The following is a 21,961-nucleotide window of genomic DNA, read 5'->3' on the forward strand; positions in this document are numbered from 1 at the left end:
AAGGTTTATTTGAGAATACAGAAGAAATATTCACACAAAAGTATGTCTTCATAACCCCCATATATTTCTCTTTAAATACTGCTGAATTTGTCATTTTCATGTTTGAAAGCAGCTATAAAACTCAACTCCACTGAATTGGCCATTAAGAATGTCATTTGACTCTGATCTGACTTTGATTTTAATGTAATTGATATAGACATCTGCTTAATAAAGCCACTGTGAAAAAATTAGTTTAGCTGATGGATCCAGGCACAGCAGCTGCACTTTGCAGTTCACAGAAAAGTATTGATTCACCCCTAATTATTAACAGTAGTACAGATTTATTATCAAATATAATTAAGATCATCTGTGACTTGGGGCCTGAAACAAAAATCTGACTGAGTTTCCTAAACAGACAGGTTTTTTTTTTTACAAGTTCTGCAGATGCAGGGTCTCAGAGGGTAACAGACATATTCCCAAAACCCACAACAATTAAGTGCTGAAGTATTTCAATCAATGTCAAAAGCACACTGGGAAATCAAACTTGTGGACATTCTTATTATTCAAGACTCAAGACCAAAGTAAACCTGCACAGGAACATATGTTGAACACATCAGATCTCAAGCACAATAAACAAAGAAATAACTGTTCATCAAAGAATTCATATTTTAGAATTAATATTAATAAAGCTGCCACCACTGGCTATGAGAACTGCACTTAGTGCTGTGGAGACTGAGTGAACATGTGGCAGCACAGTGAGAGTCTGGAGTGGAGCAACCATTTCCATTTCAACCACAACTTGTGATTTCAAGTGCTATTTTATAATCTGCCAAATAATGAAGAGTGAAGTCTTCAGTTCACTAGTGTTACATTAAAAATCAGCACCTTAAAATACTTAAATACATATTGTTAGTAAACCTTGTGTTATATTTTATTACATCAGGAGAATAACAAAATAACACCATGAGCATTAGCAAAAATATCTTTTTTATTAAATATTAACATTTATTTTTAACGGATCTATTCTTCTCTGGTTATTCAACCAATAATCATTAGCAACATATCCAAGACGATCATTGTTGATATTCAAGCAAATGAACGTCAAAGTCTGAGAATTAAGAAAGAAAAGTGTATTTGAATGAAACAGGTAAACATCTCCCCCTGCTGAGAAAAAAAACAAATGCAGCTTGACTTTTTGTACAGTCTGTTTGAGTTTTGTGTCACTGTGGGCTCCATGGTGCAGTAGTACAGTGCAGAGTCTGATACTGCAGCAGGAAAGATCTCCAGATCTACTTTCTTGTCCTTTTTACGAACTTTGGTGGATAGTCGTGGGTCATGTTCAGATTTAGTGACACTATCTGTGGATTTATGAATCTGCAGGAGATATTCGGGTCCTGATTGAGGTTTTTGTCGATACCAGTGGAGAGAGTTAGCTGAGTCATCATATGTGCAGGTCAGTGTGATGTTGCTGCCTTCACTTGAAGATATGATGGTTTGGTCTGGTGTAATGCTGCTGTCAACAGCACCTGCTGTAAAACATTACAACAACATAAACATTTCTACTTTCATTGTGTAAGTTAATTAATCATGTTTAGGTATCAGCTCATTTCCAGCATTCACCTAAAGTTTGTGTATAATATAAATGACTTACCAATGTTTTTAACAACTATGAAAATAAAGAAGAGTAACATGACTGTTGTGTCTCTCTTGCAGTAGGTATAAATGGCAGGATCTCTGTGAAACTTTCTAAACTGTATCTTACCACATCTAGCTCCACCCACTTTTACTCATAGTCATGTTAGTTCTGGTATCATATGTAATAAATCCATTGTTTAAGTTAATTGACTGAAACAAGCAATGAATTTTCATAATATATTTTATGTCATGTTTAAATCTGTTAAGGCTGATTTTTGCTAAATTTAATGATAATTTTAAGCAGTTCACTAGAATAAGACACCCTTTATTAATCTCATGTTGTGTCTATATTTAATAACTGCATTCAACCATATATTTAAATTAATTTAAGTTATTCTGTAGTGCTACATGCTACACAATGTAATTAATGCTATGAGCCTCCCCTTGATAAAGCACTCCCTAAATAAAATGTTTCACTATGCTGGAGTAAACAAATACTTGACTAAATGAGTCCCATTTGTCTCAGAAGGTATGAACACCATCTAAATTTGAAAAAGTCTTACAATATGTAGAAATTCAGCTAACAAATAACTGATTACAAGTTTCTTTTCATCATTAATGCTATAGACTAGCACTGGTTCCAGTAGCCAGCATAAAAAATAGGCGTACACAAAGAGTAACAATGTACAAGGCTTCATGATGTGTGTTAGTGTCCATGTGCTTGATTCTCAGTACTTTTTCCACTCCTGTGATATGGTGTGTTTCCTCCTTGTGCCTAGTGTGTCCATGATAGATTCTGGAGCCACCGTGACCCTGATCAGGATAAAGTCTTTACTGAAATGAAGCATAACTAACCAGGTTTTAGACATCTTTAGGCAGACTGATTGCATTTACTACTAGATTTGTTAATATGGGTCTTTATCAAGCACAATCTTTTTCATAATGTTTGAGTGTTTTCCAGAGTTTATTCACAGTAATATCTGATGGATTTTCTCAGAAGCTACACATGTAGTACATATACTACACCATAACTCATGCATTGGTAAACTGCAGTTTTCTTTTATTCAACTTTCCTTTAATTTTATCCAAAGTAAGGTATTATTTACACAATTCCACAGCTGCCTGGCATACATCGGCATAAAAGTGAGTTTACATTCTTTACACTGAATAACAAAATTAAAATACAGAATATGTTTACAAGTACGTTATTTATTTAAAAAATATCAATGTCAAAAAAAAAATCACAATCTCTCAGCTTTGACTGCTTTCCAGAATCAAATACATAGATGGAGACACGAAACTCTGGTATATAATCACCTGCAGTAGCAGTGAAATTGGAGGACAGAATGACATAATTATCTTCCAAGACATGCTCTTCTGCTATAAGATGCTCAGTCATTTACATTGATGTGCTCCCTGTGGAAAAAAGAGAAAAGAAAAATGTAAAAACTAAATGAAATATTAAAAAATGTAATTATTCTATTAAAACGAACATACCTAGAAGAAGTATTAACAGAATAAGATTAAAGAGCAGCATGTATTTTGAGTGGGGTGATAGCTTTGCTCAACACAGCTGACCTGAAAGCAGTAGCAGGCTTTATTCATTATTTTACCCTGAAAACACCTAATGTGACCGACAGGCTCACTCACCACTCCATCTGAGGTTTTATATGAAAAATAAATGATCAATACAGGACACTTGAAGCATATTTTTACAAATATTTTTATTTCACTTTAAACTCAAAATATCTCTTTAAACCACTGTGTCCAAAGGATTACATGGTGGACAAGATAACTTTGTTCACTCAAGAGAAAAGAAGGATTGGAATTGATTATTGGTGTATGATATAAAATTATGGGTGTCCATATCATCATTTTCTATTCATTCTGTCACACATAATGGAAAGCTTTCTTTAGTTGCTTAAGACTGCAATAAAATTACAAATCATATACAATCTATTTTTATGCAATGCATGATATCTGAAAGTACTATGTGTGTATGATTGAAGAAAAGGTATAGCCTATATCATTGTGTTATTCATAATCAAATAAATCTACATCTCTGGGGTATGTGAGTAGGAACTAGTACTAGTATTGTACTTAGCCCATGATAAACTAACTGACTTTGCCTTCTTGTGAAGAAAGGAGCCACTAGCACCAGTTAGTTTCCTGAGTCCTGTGTGTGTTTTCTCCAGGTTATCCAGTTTCCTATCACCTTCTAAAAACACGACAGTAAGTGGATTGGAGACACAAACTTTTCTCAGTTAAAAGAACATTCTCACTATAACCACATTTCACTGACAACCAGAAACTCATATAAATTCATTTTGTATTTATCTAATAGTTATGTTTTGCTACTTAAAGATGTCCTGTGTGACTTCATTAAACAGTTTATTCTGAGTGGCTGAATGAGCAGAATGTTACACTAATCAGGCATAACATTATGACCACCTGCCTAATATCATGTTGGTCCCCCTTTCCCTGCTAAAGCGGCCCTGACCCGTCATTCACTGTGTATTCTGACACCTTTCTATCAGAACTCACATTAACTTCTTCAGCAATTTGAGCAACTGTAGCTTGTTTATCAGATTGGACCACATGGGCCAGCCTTCGCTCCAACCACTGTTCCTTCCCTGGACCACTTTTGATAGATACTGACCACTGCAGACCGGGAACACCCCACAAGTGCTGCAGTTTTGGAGACGCTCTGATCCAGTCATCTAACCATCAAAATCTGGCCCTTCTCAAACTCACTCAAATCCTTACACATGTCCATTTTTCCTGCTTCTAACACATCAACTTTAAGGACAAAATGTTCACTTGCTGTCTAATATATCCCACCCACTAACAGGTGCCATGATGAGGAGTCATCAGTGTTATGTCACTGGTCATAATGTTATGCCTGGTCGGTGTATACACTCAATAAATGTAGAGCTGTGAGGCTATTTTGTTTAACATCAGTTCATTAGCACAGTATGTAGTTTTTGTTGGTCATGTACTATACAAAATGCACAGCACTAACATATTAATGAGTAAGAAAATGGAAAGGAGAATCTTTTTCTCTGTTAGCTTTGCTATCACTCTGTCCCTCTTCTCTCTCTGCTCTTTTTCCTGCTTTCACCAAAAGAGCCTGAGCTGCATCTACCAACATAATATAAAGAAAGCATTTCCACAGAATGAATGAATCATGTGTAGTACATTGTCTACAGTCTAGTTGGGTTTCCTGTCACTGTGTGCACCAGAGTAGTACAGTTTAGAGTCTGTCACTGCTGCAGAGGAGATGAACAGATCCACTTTTGTCAAACTTAATGAACAATCATGGATGATGTTGTATGGCTGGTGTTACATGTTCACTAGCTTCATTAATTAGCATCAGAGGCTTTGGTCATAATGCAGGTTTTTGTTAATAGGTTTGCTAGGATTTACTAGGTTTTTGTTTGCTATGAGACACATTGCATGATCACACCAACTATACCTTATAAATAATATAAACAGCTGCTTACTGTCCTAATAAATGATCATTAACTCAGAAATTGGAATAGAAAAGCTATACTTGTATTCAGGCTGTATAGGTAACAAGAGGTTTTGTGTTTTTGTTAGCTGATAATTCTGAACTACTGTATGAGTGCAGCATTTGATTCTGCAAGCTACTGTTATAAACAGACATAGCTAATGTTAGCTTGCAAGCTATATTCTCACAGTTATATCAGAGAACAAACAATTCCTCAAATAAATGAATACATAACGTTTACCGTTACAAATGAGATATTAAATAACAGTTGCAATATATGCCTTGAGGAATACAAGCTAGCTAGCAAAAATAACTGGAAAATGCTAACTGGAAGTCTTACAAAAAAAAGCACAATTTTTTGAAAAAGGCATCAAAGTTTTAAGAACATTTGAAAACAAGAATATAAGATAATGTTACATTTACGAAATTTCTAAGTTTTAAAGTTTTGGTACACCAACATTAACCTGCTCTGGCTAGTCAGCATTATCATCTCAGCTAGTATAATTGTCTCCTCATGGTAACTAGTTAACATTAGCTAAACAATGGTTTCAGTTATATTTAGCATGAAAAGCTAACAGGACATTAATCTTGAAAACTGCTATAGCATAAGAAAATATGATATGCTATTATTCATAATGTTAGCAGAAGCAACTGAATAAACATCATCTAATTAACGTGGTGAGCTAACATTAGAGATAATCTTAAAGGTTAAGTTTAGTCTTCTTTCCATTTTAATTAACTTTAGAAGAGTCCCCCATTATAGACTGTAATAATGTCATAGATAATTACAGTGGAAATGTGTTCCTGTAGTCAAACTGGTAGATGAAGGTGCTAGCAATGCCAGTAGTCATGGGTGTGAAAGTTCAGATTGAGCCAGCCTCTGAACTTTCAAACCCATGACCACCTAATGAAATGGACCTAATGAAAATTCAATTGTTTATGATTATTGATCACTTCATTTATTAAATATGTTCATGATTTCTTACCTATAAACAGCCTGACAGTAGTTACAGGGTCATTTACATGTTTCAGTGTCTGAAAATCCAGCCTTGTCCAGTCCAGTGGAGTGTACCTCTGAGCAGGGAAATGTTCACATCCAGTGAGTATTCATCACATTAAACCAGCCACCTTTTCATTTATCAATCAAACATTAAATCTAAGTACATTCTTTGTGTGTTTTTGAGACTCTCTACATGCAAAACCTAAGAAAGCTAGAGGTCTAAAATCCAGTGACAGATCCAGGCTCAGTGTCAGGTCAGGGTATAGTGATGGTTCCAGACACAGTGACATGGTCAGGGCACACAGTCAGGCACAGTGTTAGGTCATGATAATATGACACTTTATTAATCTCCTAAAGGGAACTTGTTACAGCAGCAGCATGTAAAATAGACAAAATAGACATGAGACATAATAGTGCCATAATAAAGAAGAACAGAATATGACAATAAGACTAATAGTAGACATAATATAACAGTAAACATGCAGCAAACAAACAAATATACACTTAACATGAGGTATTTAAGAGTATAGTTTAAAGCAAAGGAAAATGTACATTTTTTAATTGCCCATACTATGCCCCAGTAACATCTGATAAAACAATTCTGTTATTGTCATTAAAATAGCATGATGTTTGTGAATATACTATGATTCTTGTGTAGGTGTTATTTTAATCTCTTTTCATTTTTTCCCCACCAGCTGCAAGTGTTACCACAAATGTTGTTTGTCTGTGGTTAACTGATATGTTGGTAAAGGGGCTTCTGTGGCTTTATAAATTTAGATATTCCATTGTTATGTTTTTGTAAAGCCTTTCAGTGACTCTGTATCACTGTGCTGCTACTCTAAGAGCACAAAGATAGAGTGCAGAATCTGAGAGCTTTAGACCTCTGATAGTAAGTTCAGTAGAGTCTCTGCTGGTTTTCGACTCTAATCGATGATCATCAGGAGTGCTTTCATAAGCACTATGTGACCTTGCACCTTTATACAGTAAAAACTGTGGTGCGCTGTTAGGATATTGTTTGTACCAGTAAAGCCAAATGTATTCACTGCTTGCCTCATATGAACATTTCAGAGTAACAGTCTCTGTTTCTTTCCTGACAATGTTGGCATCTTCATCCGTTGGTCCAATTTTATCTGCAAAACTGCCTGGTGTAAGAAGAACATAAAGAAATATATCAGTGAAGTATTTTTTGCAAATCATATAATAAAAAATAAAAAAAATGACTAGATTAATACAAATATGGTAATTAATCAATATAATTTATTAACTGATTAAATATCATTGTAATAATTATTATAACAGATGAAAAATAAATGACCTGTAACTAGAGTGAGAATCAGTGGTATGTATCTCACTATGTACAGTAAGTTGTATAGTTGATCCATTTCTGAACACAGCTCTGTGAGGATTCTGTATAATAGTGCTGTATGTGCTGAACTTTACACGTCTCTAGAAGGCCACACCCAGGAAGTGATGCTGTTGGAGCATAATTTTACACAGATCATCACTTCACAGTATCAGTGACAGTGAACTGAGTCACTAATACAACACAGAACTATTCCACTGTTGCTGATCAACTTTCTGTGTGATTTGTTTTGGATATTTTTGGATATTTTATTTACCTTTTGCTCTCTTTTTGATCTTTTTTCTATTTCTGCACCTTAGTTTATTAGTTATTCCTCTTACAGTAAATAAAGTAATTAAAGTTATTTAATTACACATTAAATTAGTGGTGTCTGCATCTACATCTGGAACCAATATTCCATTTAACTCCAAACTAGTTTCTATAGAAAACAAACATTTAAAACTAATCCATTTGACATAGTCATGTTGTTTGCATGTATTTTTCAGATTCCATCTAGAATAAACCAAATAAATCAAATGTAGCATTAATATTCTAACTTTAATGGTACAAGAATGTCCAGAACAGAGCGTTTACTGGGTTTCTGATCCACAGTGTCCACTGGGTCCATGCAATAATAACCAGTTACACAACAAACTAGCTGTATGAGGAGTTGTTAGTGAAGTGCAATTTGGGCTTTATTCTACAAACAATACAACATTAGACTCTTACTACATTTGATGGTTAAATGATGGTTAATGTGAAAGGATGATGATGAAGTGAATGTAAAAGTGTAAATATCTCCATCTTGTGAGAAAAGCATGGCTCTTAAGTTGGTAAAAGGAAAAGAAGAGTAAAGCTCAGTGTAATCACTGCCTGACTCGTATGAACATTTTAGAATAACAGAGTCTGTATCTTTTCTGACAATGTTGGCATCTTCATCGGTCAGCCCAATTTAATCTGCTAAACTGCCCATTATAAAGAAGAATATAAATAAACTATTTAGTAGAATAACAAGTAAACTCTATGTCACAATTGTTTACTGTGAAAAGTAGCAACATCATCTCAGAGAAGGTGAGCAGGTTGTGTGGTGCTCTAGTTCTAGACCCACAATAAGATAAGTGACTGCGCCATCTTGTGTTCACTGAAGAGAAAAACATAACACACTAATAAATAGTTTTATAATTTAGCAATTTAAAATCTCTCTCTCTCTCTCTCTCTCTCTCTCTCTCTCTCTCTCTCTTTCACACACACACACACACACAGACACACACACATTTTCATGAACACACCCCTATTACACCAATAAACTTATCACATGCAATTACAATTGTGTAGTATGAAAGGTTCAGTGACAACAGCCTATGCAGGATTATAAAGTAAGTAAAAGATTTAAACATTGCTTGGTGAAATATGTTTATGGCTTGTTAAAGTTGGGCTGTCAAAATACATAATACTTAAAATAAGTAATTGTTCTTTATAATAACAATGACACAACACCACACTACAAGAACACACTTTAAGCAGAAGGATTTTAACAGTGTGATAGCACAGTGACACAGCAGGTAGTGTTGCTGCATCACAGCTTCAGGATCTCCAGTTTGATGATGAGTTCAGGTTACTGTCAGTTTGTGTGCAGTTTTGCATCACCTCCAAAAAACATGACAGTAATAAATTTACTAATAAATTCACTATGTGTAAATAAGTATGTGAAAGGGTTTGTGTATGGAGCTCTGCAAAGGACTGACATCCCATTCAGGGTGTTTCCTACCTCATGTGTGAGACAAACTCCATATCAACCACGACCCTGATCAGTAGAGAGAAAGAGAGAATCCCCCAAAAGGACATGTAACTTTCTCTAAAGCATTGGCAAAACTTCTTTCAATATAACAAAACTGTGTGAAAGTTTTTGTACAGTGCAGCTGGATTTCCTGTCACTGTGGGCGTCAGAGCACAGTAGTATAGAGCAGAGTCTGATACAGCAGCAGAGGAGATGATCAGATCCACTTGTTTAGTTTTATCATCAACTTTAGCAGACATTCTTGGGTCAGTGTTGGAAATTAGATTTCCTTTTTGGTTAACAATAAGAAGGAACTCAGGTGTAGATTTTGGATATTGTCTGTACCAGTGCAGGTAGTCTGATGTACGACTTGTTTTGCAGGACAGAGTAACATTGTCACCTTCATCTACAGCTTCAGGAGTGAAATGTGGCTCTATTGAATCTGCCATGGAGTCACCTGTCATAGAGAAGAGAACATAATGTTTTTAATCTTTAAATAATCAACAGGAAATACTTAAGTCAGACCCACACTCTGCATTTTCACACTGCATCACCACACAGACTAATATTTAATATAATATAGTTAATATTTCTGTAATAACAAAAAGTCAATGTTAACTCACCTAGTGAAAGCCACAGATACATGAATATAACAGTGAACATGATGACTGGTCTTAGCTCAGTGAAAATAGTGGAGATCTTTCTGTAATCTAATATGTTAACACCATAAAGCTTCAAAATTGCTCCACCCCACAGCATCACATGACAGTGTCACCAATGTTGTTGTCAGATTGTTGATTCTTACTGAAACATCCTGGCTTTACATTCAGCCTCATATGGGGAACCTGTCCAGAGGACATTTAAGTAAACACATACTGAAAGTAGGAAATTAATGTATTTATGTTATTTTACATATGTTAGTGATATCTCTAAATTAGAGAAAGTTTGTGTAAACACCAGCAGGCAGATTAATGTTAGAAACACTAAGTGGAAGAGAATATGATTTATTTAAGAATGAGGAAGAAATGAGTATTTTCCCTTGGTAATTAAGGTTGAATTAATCCCTTATTTCTCAGCTCTAACAGTTAAATCTGAAAAATAAAACTTTCCTGTACTCACAGTAGCATCAGAAGAAGAGAAAGAAGAATAAAGGCACATTCACATATAAGTTTCTAGTTTTTAATGTTTCTGACACAGCAGGTGCCAAAGAAATGACATTAGATGAGAATTTATTCTTATGACAGTTTAGTGTTAAGTGGACAGTTGTGTTGTTTAATCAGAATGGTATCTCTGAAATTAGCTTAGGCACTAAGAGTAACCAGGGCAGGGGTTAGGATATTATATCAGCAGTATGTATGATAGAAGAACAAGTATACTCTATGTCTCAGAGAATGTGAGCAGGTTGTGTGGTGCTCTAGTTCTAGACCAAGATTAAGATAAGTGACTGCGCCATCTTGTGTTCACTGAAGAGAAAAACCTTAACACCAAAAAAAATTGTTTTTGAACTTACCAAATATGTGCAGAAATATAATTGAAAAAAAAAAATAATTGTTTATCTCTCTCTCTCTCTCTCTCTCTCTTTCACACACACAAACACACACACACACAGCCATTTGCTCACCCATTCACACCTAGGGGCAATTTAACATTATCAATCAATCTACTTAGACTAGCTTTATTTAGATATTACTTCAAACTTGTTGCAAAATATACACTAATAATATTAAAAATTAGATGATTGTTCAGTAAGTGGCAATATACAGTATCTCACAAAAGTGAGTACACCCCTCACATTTTTGTAAATATATGGCAACCTGTAGCTCTGGTGAACTCCATGCCCAAGAGGGTTAAGGCAAAGCTGGAAAATAATGGTGGCCACACAAAATATTGACACTTTGGGCCCAATTTGGACATTTCCACTTAGGGGTGTATTCACTTTTGTTGCTAATGGTTTAGACATTAATGGCTGTGTGTTGAGTTATTTTGAGGGGACAGCAAATTTACACTGTTATACAGGCTGTACACTCACTACTTTACATTGTAGCAGAGTGTCGTTTCTTCAGTGTTGTCACATGAAAAGATATAATAAAATATTTACAAAACCGTGAGGGGTGTACTCACTTTTGTGAGATACTGTATGTCCATGTGTCCATACAGCCCTAAAACATCAGGCATGTGTGGCTTGGGGTGCAGTCAGAATTCTAATTCATCCCAAAGTGTTGAGTGGGTTTGAGTTCAGGGCTGTGTGCAGGTCACTCAATTTATTCCACACCAAACTTGTAATAAACATCTTCATTGAGCTGGAACATGTTTTTGTAAGAATATAAACACATCCTATACAATTGTGCAGCAGGTTGGAGAATGCCCACATACTGGTGTGATGGTTAGGTGTCCACAAATATAGCCATATTGTACATATTCAGGACTTTGTTAGAATTAGTATTGTTGTAATAATGTTGTAATAATTGGTTGTGCATGTCAATAAAGAAACATATGTAAAAATAGAATTAATTTACTGAACCCTTCTCAATATCTCAGTACCTCAGGTTATGGACTCTCCTTTCATACATATGCATACTTGTACCCTTTTTTAAAGGGCTACTGTAATATAAGCAGAACATTCATAAAGCTGCAACAAAATGTTCCCAATTATATATTTCCTTGAAATCTAATTTGTGCAAAGCCAATATTAAGTTATAACTTGTACTCAATTCACAGACAGATTAAAGTGCACAGTAGAATTGCACATTTTATTAGGTAGAATGTGTGTGTGTGTGTGTTCAGTGATTGTTTGCAGTCCGAATGACCCAGGGGAAGAAGCTGTTTGTAAGTCTGGTGGTGTGAGACTTTGTTGACCTGAAGTGCCACCCAGATGGCAACAGGTCAAACAAGTGATGAGCAGGATGTGAGGAGTCTCCTGTGATGGCCTTGATTTTGCTGAGGCAGCAGGACCTGGACATGTCATCCAGGGAGGGCAGAGGGCAGCTGATGATTTTTTGAGCTGTTTTTCACCCTCTGCACAGTTTGTCTGTCCTCATCTGTGCAGCCTGTGTACCACACACCCAGACAGTATGTCAGTGTGCTCTCCACAGAGGTCTATAAATGCTGAGCCCTTGGGTAGCGTGGCCGAGTGGTCTAAGGTGCTGGATTTAGACTCCAGTCTCTTCGGAGGCGTGGGTTCAAATCCCGCCGCTGCCAGCTGAGCCTTTTCAAGGCAGTGGTTGTGGGCTCTGGCACCCCAAAGGCTTTACAGGGGTGTTGGCTCCTGTGCCTTCTGCAAATGTGCTTAAGAGTTGCCATTAGCTGGCTGCCTGGCTGCAAAAAAAAAAAACGAGCTCACATGGTACCGGAGCCCCCAGACCCAGGTTCTGAAATAGCTCCCAGGTTTCGGCAACTGGTGTCAATGCTGGCTGCTTCGTTTCACACCTCGCTTTTTCAAACAGCAAGTCCAAACAACCACAGAACGGTACGCAAATCACGGTTTCCGCGTGTGTGAGCCGCATCAGTCGTGCCCTTACCATGGTTACGAGCTACCAACAAAACAACAATTCAACCAAGAATAAAAAATCGACATAAGAAGTGGTGGCCAAGAGGTTTGGGCAATGGAGTGCAAGTGCCAGGTGCACTGAGGTGTAAGGTCATGTGGGTGACCTAGGATGCCAAGAGGTTAAGGAAACAGACTGCTAATGCACGTGGGATGGGCTCCAGTTGCTTTGGGAACAGGCTTGTTTAAACGCGTTGAGTTATGGCGCGCCGCTACGGAATTGTTGCGGTCTCTGTGGACATTTGGTCGTGGGTGCCACACCTGCGTCTGACGAGGTGGCCGAGAGGTTAAGGCGATGGACTGCTAATCCATTGTGCTTTGCACGCGTGGGTTCGAATCCCATCCTCGTCGCTTGTGTGCCCTTTAACCTCGTCTTTTCCACAACTCATGCGTACGGAATGCTTCGGAGTGCTAGAGGGGATCGAGAAAAGCTAACCCTGGGTCTAGGTGTTTCGCAACCGTGGGCTGTATTTCCATGTTGGTTGGACACAGATGCTGTAAGGCTGATGGGTCGCCACTGGAGATCCATGCAGATCAATGCAGACAGCAGCACGGATCGTGCACCTTTATATATCTCATCAAAACCAGATGAAATATCTAATTGGTCTAGATTAACTGAGTGTGTTAAAGATATTAGAGATCGGATGGCCGATAATTTCCTATTATTAAATTCTGACAAAACGGAGATATTACTTATTGGCCCAAAAACTAGTACACAGAAGCTCTCACAATTCAGCTTGCACCTAGAAGGATGCACTGTTACTACTAGCTCAACAGTGAAAGACCTGGGTGTAATATTAGACAGCAACTTATCCTTTGAAAACCATATTTACAATATCACAAAAACAGCCTTCTTCCATCTTAGAAATATTGCCAAGCTTAGGAACATTTTATCTGTATCTGATGCAGAAATGCTAGTTCATGCATTCATGACCTCCAGACTGGACTACTGTAATGCATTACTAGGTGGTTGTCCTGCATCTTCAATAAACAAGCTACAGTTAGTCCAGAATGCAGCCGCCAGAGTTCTTACCAGATCAAGAAAATTTGATCATATAACCCCAATATTATCATCCCTGCACTGGCTACCTGTTAAGTTTAGAATTGACTATAAACTAGCTCTACTCACATACAAGGCTCTAAATGGTTTAGCTCCCACCTATCTATCCAGTCTTCTAACACATTACAATCCACCACGCTCTTTAAGATCACAAAATTCCGGACTTCTAGTAGTTCCCAGAATATCAAAGTCCACAAAAGGAGGTAGAGCGTTTTCGTATTTAGCTCCAAAACTCTGGAATAGTCTTCCTGACTGTGTTCGGGGCTCAGACACAGTCTCCCAGTTTAAATATAGACTAAAGACTTATCTCTTTAGTCAGGCATACATCTAACACTTCCCATAACCTTGCACGCCAGTACATCTGATTAAATGCACATTCAGCTAGTACTGCTAATATTATGAACAGCAGCTACGCTAATGCTGTTCCATTGTTTCCTTTCTTCTACCCATCCCGAGGCATACAGAGACTGTGCCGGCTCCAGTGGCATCCGGAGATGGACCAGCTCCAGCCGGGTTCTGCTTGTGAGGATTGGGATATTCAAGCAGCGCCATGGACAACAACCTCCTTATTGATTCACATAACACTATACACATGCTGTATCTACATCACACAATTGTCACCCAAATGAGGATGGGTTCCCTTTTGAGTCTGGTTCCTCTCAAGGTTTCTTCCTCATACCATCTAAGGGAGTTTTTCCTTGCCACAGTCGCCTCAGTCACCTCAGGCTTGCTCACTTGGGATAACATCTACGACAGGTTTGTCTGTTCATATGTTTGTTGTTTTCTGATGTGGTTTTTCATGTAAAGCTGCTTTGAGACAAGGCTCTTTGTTAAAAGCGCTATACAAATAAAATTGAATTGAATTGAATTGATTGCAACAGACTGGGATGCAAGTTCATATCAGCAAACCTTGTCAACAAGAGCCTAAGCCTTTCAAACCTTTCCTGGGTTTGGATCTTGAATCACGTCTGGTAATGGAAGCCTGCGTGGTACAACCATTGCGACTGCCTGCCAGAGTGTCTCTCTTTCCCGACCTGGCAGGCCTCCCTTGACCACAGCCCCACAACCCTCCAAGTGCATGGGTAGCGTCGCCAAAAAAAAACATGGTTATTAATTAATGTAATTAATTAACTGATTAAATATGATTGTGATAGTTAAAACTATTGATAAACTGATGAAAATGAATGACCTGTAACTAGAGTGAGAATCAGTGGTATGTATCTCACTATGTACAGTAAGTTGTATAGTTGATCCATTTCTGAACACAGCTCTGTGAGGATTCTGTATAATAATGCTGTATGTGCTGAACTTTACACGTCTCTAGAAGGACACACCCAGGAAGTGATGCAGTTTTAGTGTTATTTTGGACAGATCACTTCACACAGTGTCAGTGACAGAAATCTAGAGTCATTATGGCTGGTGTTGTATTTCAAGATTCATCATCTATACAATACTATAAGCCTTTATCTGTTTGTGTGGTTTTTAAATTATTTGTAAATTTATAAATAATTATGATAATTTGCTGTGGAAAATCATAGGAAACTGATCCAGATTTAAACAAAATCTCTCATAAGTAAATTTGCTGTGTCTATAACCAAAAGGTAATTAAATTCAGTTCAATTCAATTCAGTTCACTTCATTTTTATTTGTACATCACTTTTAACAATGGACATTGTCTCAAAGCAGCTTTACAGAAATACAGAAATTCAGAATAGAAATTACAAAGTTGAAAATTAACTTTACCCCTAATGAGCAACTCTGAGGCAACAGCGGCAAGAAAAAACTCTGTGAGACGATATGAGGAAGACTCAAATGTGAACCCATCCTCATCTGGGTGACACCAGAGAGTGTGATTATGAATAAATTACCTTCTAATTGTATATTATCAAACATTAAAAGCAGCAGAGGAAATGATCAGATCCACTTGTTTAGTTTTATCATCAACTTTAGCAGACAGACGTGGTGGCATAGGGATTTACCTCCACATGGAGTGATGAAAAAAAGGAACTCAGGTTTAGATTTTGGATGTTGTTTGTACCGTTGTAGACTGTTTACTGAACCACTGTCTTTGTTGCTGCAGGACAGAGTAACATCATCACCTTCATCTACAACTTTATGAGTGAAAAGTGGTTCTAATAAATCTGCCATGGAGTCACCTGTTATAGAGAAGAGAACATAATAATTTTTTAGTTTTTAGTTATATAAGTCATATTCTATTTTTTCTTAACATCACACAGGCTAATTAATCATTAATTTATTATCTCCTTTCTGAAAAGATCAATGTTAACTTACCTAATGAAAGCCACAGACACATGAATATAACAGTGAACATGATGAATGGTGTTAGTAAAATGACAATATTCTGAGGTCTTTCTGTACTCTATTATATTAATATTTCAGAGGTTCAGGTCTCCACAAAGTGTGACATTCTCCATCCCGCTCCCTGTATTCCAGAGAGAGGCTCCAGGTTGGAGCTTTAATTTTCAGAGGTAATTACAGTGGGATTTGAACCTCCTTGGACCTCTGGAGAAACAAACTTCCAAGCAAGAACCAAGCCGGCAGTGCAAGTTTCCATTAGTTTTATCCCACCCACTGTATTCCATGTAAAACCAGGGCTCGTCCGGGATTTGAACCCGGGACCTCTCGCACCCAAAGCGAGAATCATACCCCTAGACCAACGAGCCAGGTCGTCCCTGTTCTGCTTGGTGTGTGCCAATGGAGGTTCACTGTACTCTGTAACTCTCTGTGACCTTCCAGTTCATATGGACTGGGGTCCGAGTAAAAGGAACTCGGTTACACAAAGTCAAGTTAACAATAAAGCGAGGGCTCCTGTGGGATTCGAACCTTTTTGGAATGCAGACGCTAAGTGTGAACCAAGCAAGCAGCTCTTGCCATTGGGCCAAATATGTCATTAATCTCGGTGGACATGAAGATCAAAATCAATTCTTGTAGAACAAGCTTGCTTTAGTGTCAGGTGGAGGTTTCAGTATAGGTCAAGTTTACAGGATTGTAGCTTCTTTGCTGGAAACTGTACTGTTGCTCCAGTATAGCTTGGTGAATATTATGAGGCTTCAAGTAGTTTCTGTGATATTTGCAGTAAGTTTAAAAATGATTCCAGTTGGTAATAAAATTGAATTAGCTGGTTGCTAAAGAAACTCAGGTGGCTGGTGAGGTATGGTTTGGTAACTGTTACAAGGTCTCATCTGTTCGATAGGGTGACACTAGGAAGCTGTAATGGAGTCCCATGTGGTAGCTATGGATTTTAAAAAATATTTTAGTATTCCTACTACATGATTTATGTCATTTACAGGGTTGTTACTGTAGTCTTAGATTTCTGTTCTTGGTGAACAGGAATGAAACCCCATGTGGTCTTTAGCTGTTGTAGCTCATCTACCTCAAGAATGGATTATGGAGCACTATTTCAGTAGAGCTTATTTATTTCCTGATTGTGTGATGGAAACTGTGTTTTTATTTTCCACAATTCTTATTCTTAGTTATACATACTTTCAGGTATCCAGTAATTCTCAAAAATATATTAAAGACCCTGCAAAGACACACATGATGAACACATTAAATCTCATGCTCAGTAAAACAAACAAACAAACAAGCAAACAAACAAACAAATAAATAAAAAAAAAAAAAGTCAAATCAGCTGCTTGTCAAAAAAGTTTACAATATCCAAATTTTCCAGCATGTGATCTTTACACTGTCATTAAGTAAATAAACCATCAAACCTGCCACTATTGTTTATGAGAACTGCACTTAATACTGCAGAGGGAGTGAACATGTGGCTTCTTCAAACACACACCTAACTTTTCTATCAGTATTTGGATTCACTTAGAATGTTTTGTCTATTCACTTCAAATAAAGTATTCATATATGGTTATATACATATATTTCTACTGGATCAATAACTCTTTCATGTTTGAGGTCTCTGTAGGTTTTTGGACAGTGAAGTTGACTTTCCTGTCACTGTGGGCTGCAAGGCGCAGTAGTACAGTGCAGAGTCTGATACTGAAGCAGGCGAGATCTCCAAATCCACATGCTTCAGACTCTTATGAACTTTAGCAGACAAATGAGGATGAGGAGTATCACCTGTCTGATTCCCTCCCGATTCCGTCAACAGAACGAGGAATTCTGGTGCTGCATTGGAATATTGTCCATACCACTGTAGATTGTTCATAGAAACAGTGTATTTATAATCACAGGAGAGTGTAACTGCTTGCTCCTCTTTACCATAGACAGCAGAAGATGTTGGAGTAATGCTGTCCTGTGTGCTCTCACCTGAAGAGGACATTTATTTCAGAATATTATCATTTTATATTATACAGTATACATACAGTACATGCTTACAATCTAAAACACTCACACATGGAAACATTTCTTTACTAGTTATAAAACATTTAAACATGATATATGGGGATATATAAAATATAAGCTTACCTATGAACATGGTAAAAAACAGAAACATACAGAAAACCATCATGCTTTAATTTCCTCTGTTCTTCTGAAAGTTTCCTTTTTATGTTATTGTAAATGTCAAGTTTCCTTCTACTCTGTCTTCAGTGAAGCATCTAAGCATTTCTTGTGTACAAAGCCTCAACTGTAGCTTCCCTCTGTTTTAACCAATCAGAGTGCAGGATTTGCCGCATTATGTAAAATACACACACATGTTCTAAAAGAATTTAATGAGCAAAAGATTCATATATTTAGTTCCTGTATTTCCTATTTCTATGAACTTAAACCTTTTCTAATCTACAAAATATATTGTTGCAATTACAAACAATTCTTATTGTGAAATTAAATTCTTCAGCAGATTTATAGTACACCCTTAAAGTCTAAACAAAACACCAGAGGTACTGTAGTGATTGATAGGATTTAAAAAAATTCCCCATAAAATTATAACAATATAAAACCCCTAACAAGGTGGTGTTTGAGAGCATGTGCACAAATACATAAGCATCTTGTATTAAGCTCAAGATTCTGCAGTAATTCAAGTGTTTCAGTCGGACTGCACTCCACACACCATGTATCTGTGCTGAAGCTTTGTTCAGGTTTAATGTTCATGGCTACTTTAACACTCCACATGGTTCTGTTGTGTCCAGGTCCAATCAGGTTCAGTTCTAGAGTATTTTCATGTCATGTACTGCCATCTGCAGGAGCTGAATTTAAATAGACATATACATTATTTACATCAAGAACCATCAATATATTTTAAAACAAAAGTATTGCTCACCACGCTGGGAATAGTTCACAGTTTCAATTCACAGATTCATTTGGAATCATTACAGCATTTCAGCATATCAGAACACAAGAATAACCCGTCTTTTTCTTTTTTATCTGTATTTCTGACATTAACCTAGACAAAAACAAGTCCTCAGATTCAGCATCCTTAAAGAGACAAATTTGCTCTTGTGCTTGTGATTATTGTCCTTTAATATGATCCAGTTTCAGCCCAACATAAGCTCATGGACAGTCTTACATTTGTCTCAAGAATATTCTAATATAAAGTGGAGATCATCAATGTCCTTATCTGGGTGACACCAGAGAGTGTGATTAAAAATAAATGAACTTCTCCAAGTGTATATAGTCAAATATTAAAAATAAAAATCAAATCAATTGCATATATCAGTTAATTGATGTGGATATGTAAGATACACAGAGAGAGTCCAACATCTAGGATCTTGCATTCTCTCACTGCGGCCTTAGTACGGAACCAACCCAGGCACTGAGATCAGCTAAACCAACCCTAATGGGATCAGCTTAAAGAAGCTGGTAGTATATTTGCCTTCAGTGTAGTTAAACAGTGTGAATGTTTTTGTGCAGCTGGATTTCCTGTCACTGTGGGCTGCAGAGCACAGTAGTATAGTGCAGAGTCTGATACAGCAGCAGAGGAGATGATCAGATCCACTTGTTTATCATCAACTTTAGCAGACATTTTTGGGTCAGTGTTGGAAATCTCCACTTTGAAGAATATTATGAAGGAACTCATACCAGTTAAAGAGTTGGGTATTTTCATTATCCCATGACAAACACCCCCATAACAAGAGAACATGTACAAAGTTGCTTTTATTTATTGTAGCTGTAATGTGCTTGTCCCTGCTGGAGTAAAATATATTAGGTCACACTTATTTAAAGAAATACTGAAGCCAAAACTGGAAGGAGTGGAGGTTACTGAAACTGAAGCCAAAGCTTTCTTTAGTTGCTTAAGACTGCAATAAAATTGCAAATCATATACAATCTATTTTTATGCAATGCATGATATCTGAAAGTACTATGTGTGTATGATTGAAGAAAGGGTATAGCCTATATCATTGTGTTATTCATAATCAAATAAATCTACATCTCTGGGGTATGTGAGTAGGAACTAGTACTAGTATTGTACTTAGCCCATGATAAACTAACTGACTTTGCCTTCTTGTGAAGAAAGGAGCCACTAGCACAAGTTAGTTTCCTGAGTCCTGTGTGTGTTTTCTCCAGGTTATCCAGTTTCCTATCACCTTCTAAAAACATGACAGTAAGTGGATTGGAGACACAAACAGAATATCATCTAGACAAAAAAATTGTTAAGGAACAGAAACTTTCTCCTACAATTTTCTCAGTTAAAAGAACATTCTCACTATAACCACATTTCACTGACAACCAGAAACTCATATAAATTCATTTTGTATTTATCTAATAGTTATGTTTTGCTCCTTAAAGATGTCCTGTGTGACTTCATTAAACAGTTTATTCTGAGTGGCTAAATGAGCAGAATGTTCCACCAATCAGGCATAACATTATGACCACCTGCCTAATATCATGTTGGTCCCCTTTTTCCTGCTAAAACGGCCCTGACCCGTCATTCACTGTGTATTCTGACACCTTTCTATCAGAACTCACATTAACTTCTTCAGCAATTTGAGCAACTGTAGCTTGTTTATCAGATTGGACCACATGGACCAGCCTTCGCTCCAACCACTGTTCCTTCCCTGGACCACTTTTGATAGATACTGACCACTGCAGACCGGGAACACCCCACAAGAGCTGCAGTTTTGGAGATGCTCTGATCCAGTCATCTAGCCATCACAATCTGGCCCTTCTCAAACTCACTCAAATCCTTACACATGTCCATTTTTCCTGCTTCTAACACATCAACTTTAAGGACAAAATGTTCACTTGCTGCCTAATATATCCCACCCACTAACAGGTGCCATGATGAGGAGATCATCAGTGTTATGTCACTGGTCATAATGTTATGCCTGGTCGGTGTATACACTCAATAAATGTAGCGCTGTGAGGCTATTTTGTTTAACATCAGTTCATTAGAACAGTATGTAGTTTTTGTTGGTCATGTACTATACAAAATGCACAGGACTAACACATTAATGAGTAAGAAAATGGAAAGGAGAATCTTTTTCTCTGTTAGCTTTGCTATCACTCTGTCCCTCTTCTCTCTCTGCTCTTTTTCTTGTTTTCACCAAAAGAGCCTGAGCTGCATCTACCAACATAATATAAAGAAAGCATTTCCACAGAATGAATGAATCATGTGTAGTACATTGTCTACAGTCTAGTTGGGTTTCCTGTCACTGTGTGCACCAGAGTAGTACAGTTTAGAGTCTGTCACTGCTGCAGAGGAGATGAACAGATCCACTTTTGTCAAACTTAATGAACAATCATGGATGATGTTGTATGGCTGGTGTTACATGTTCACTAGCTTCATTAATTAGCATCAGAAAATCATCATATCATCATAAGAAAATATGATACGCTATTATTCATAATGTTAGCAGAAGCAACTGAATAAACATCATCTAATTAACATGGTGAGCTAACATTAGAGATAATCTTAAAGGTTAAGTTTAGCCTTCTTTCCATTTTAATTAACTTTAGAAGAGTCCCCCATTATAGACTGTAATAATGTCATAGATAATTACAGTGGAAATGTGTTCCTGTAGTCAAACTGGTAGATGAAGGTGCTAGCAATGCCAGTAGTCATGGGTGTGAAAGTTCAGATTGAGCCAGCCTCTGAACTTTCAAACCCATGACCACCTAATGAAATGGACCTAATGAAAATTCAATTGTTTATGATTATCGATCACTTCATTTATTAAATATGTTCATGATTTCTTAC

At 37.0% G+C, this 21,961-nt stretch overlaps 3 non-coding genes across 3 annotated transcripts; 2 read left to right on the forward strand and 1 right to left on the reverse strand.

Moving 5' to 3' along the window:
• Positions 1–12,360: 12,360 nt before the first annotated feature.
• trnal-uag (transfer RNA leucine (anticodon UAG)) lies at positions 12,361–12,442 on the forward strand. The gene has a single exon. It is a non-coding gene; the product is annotated as a tRNA-Leu (tRNA).
• A 615-nt stretch (positions 12,443–13,057) lies between these two features.
• trnas-gcu (transfer RNA serine (anticodon GCU)) lies at positions 13,058–13,139 on the forward strand. Its single transcript has one exon. It is a non-coding gene; the product is annotated as a tRNA-Ser (tRNA).
• Positions 13,140–16,460: 3,321 nt separating this feature from the next.
• On the reverse strand, positions 16,461–16,532 carry trnap-ugg (transfer RNA proline (anticodon UGG)). Its single transcript has one exon. It is a non-coding gene; the product is annotated as a tRNA-Pro (tRNA).
• Positions 16,533–21,961: the final 5,429 nt, after the last annotated feature.

The sequence above is a fragment of the Hemibagrus wyckioides genome, unplaced genomic scaffold (genome assembly GCF_019097595.1).
Source record: "Hemibagrus wyckioides isolate EC202008001 unplaced genomic scaffold, SWU_Hwy_1.0 Contig5, whole genome shotgun sequence".
Lineage (NCBI taxonomy): Eukaryota > Metazoa > Chordata > Actinopteri > Siluriformes > Bagridae > Hemibagrus > Hemibagrus wyckioides.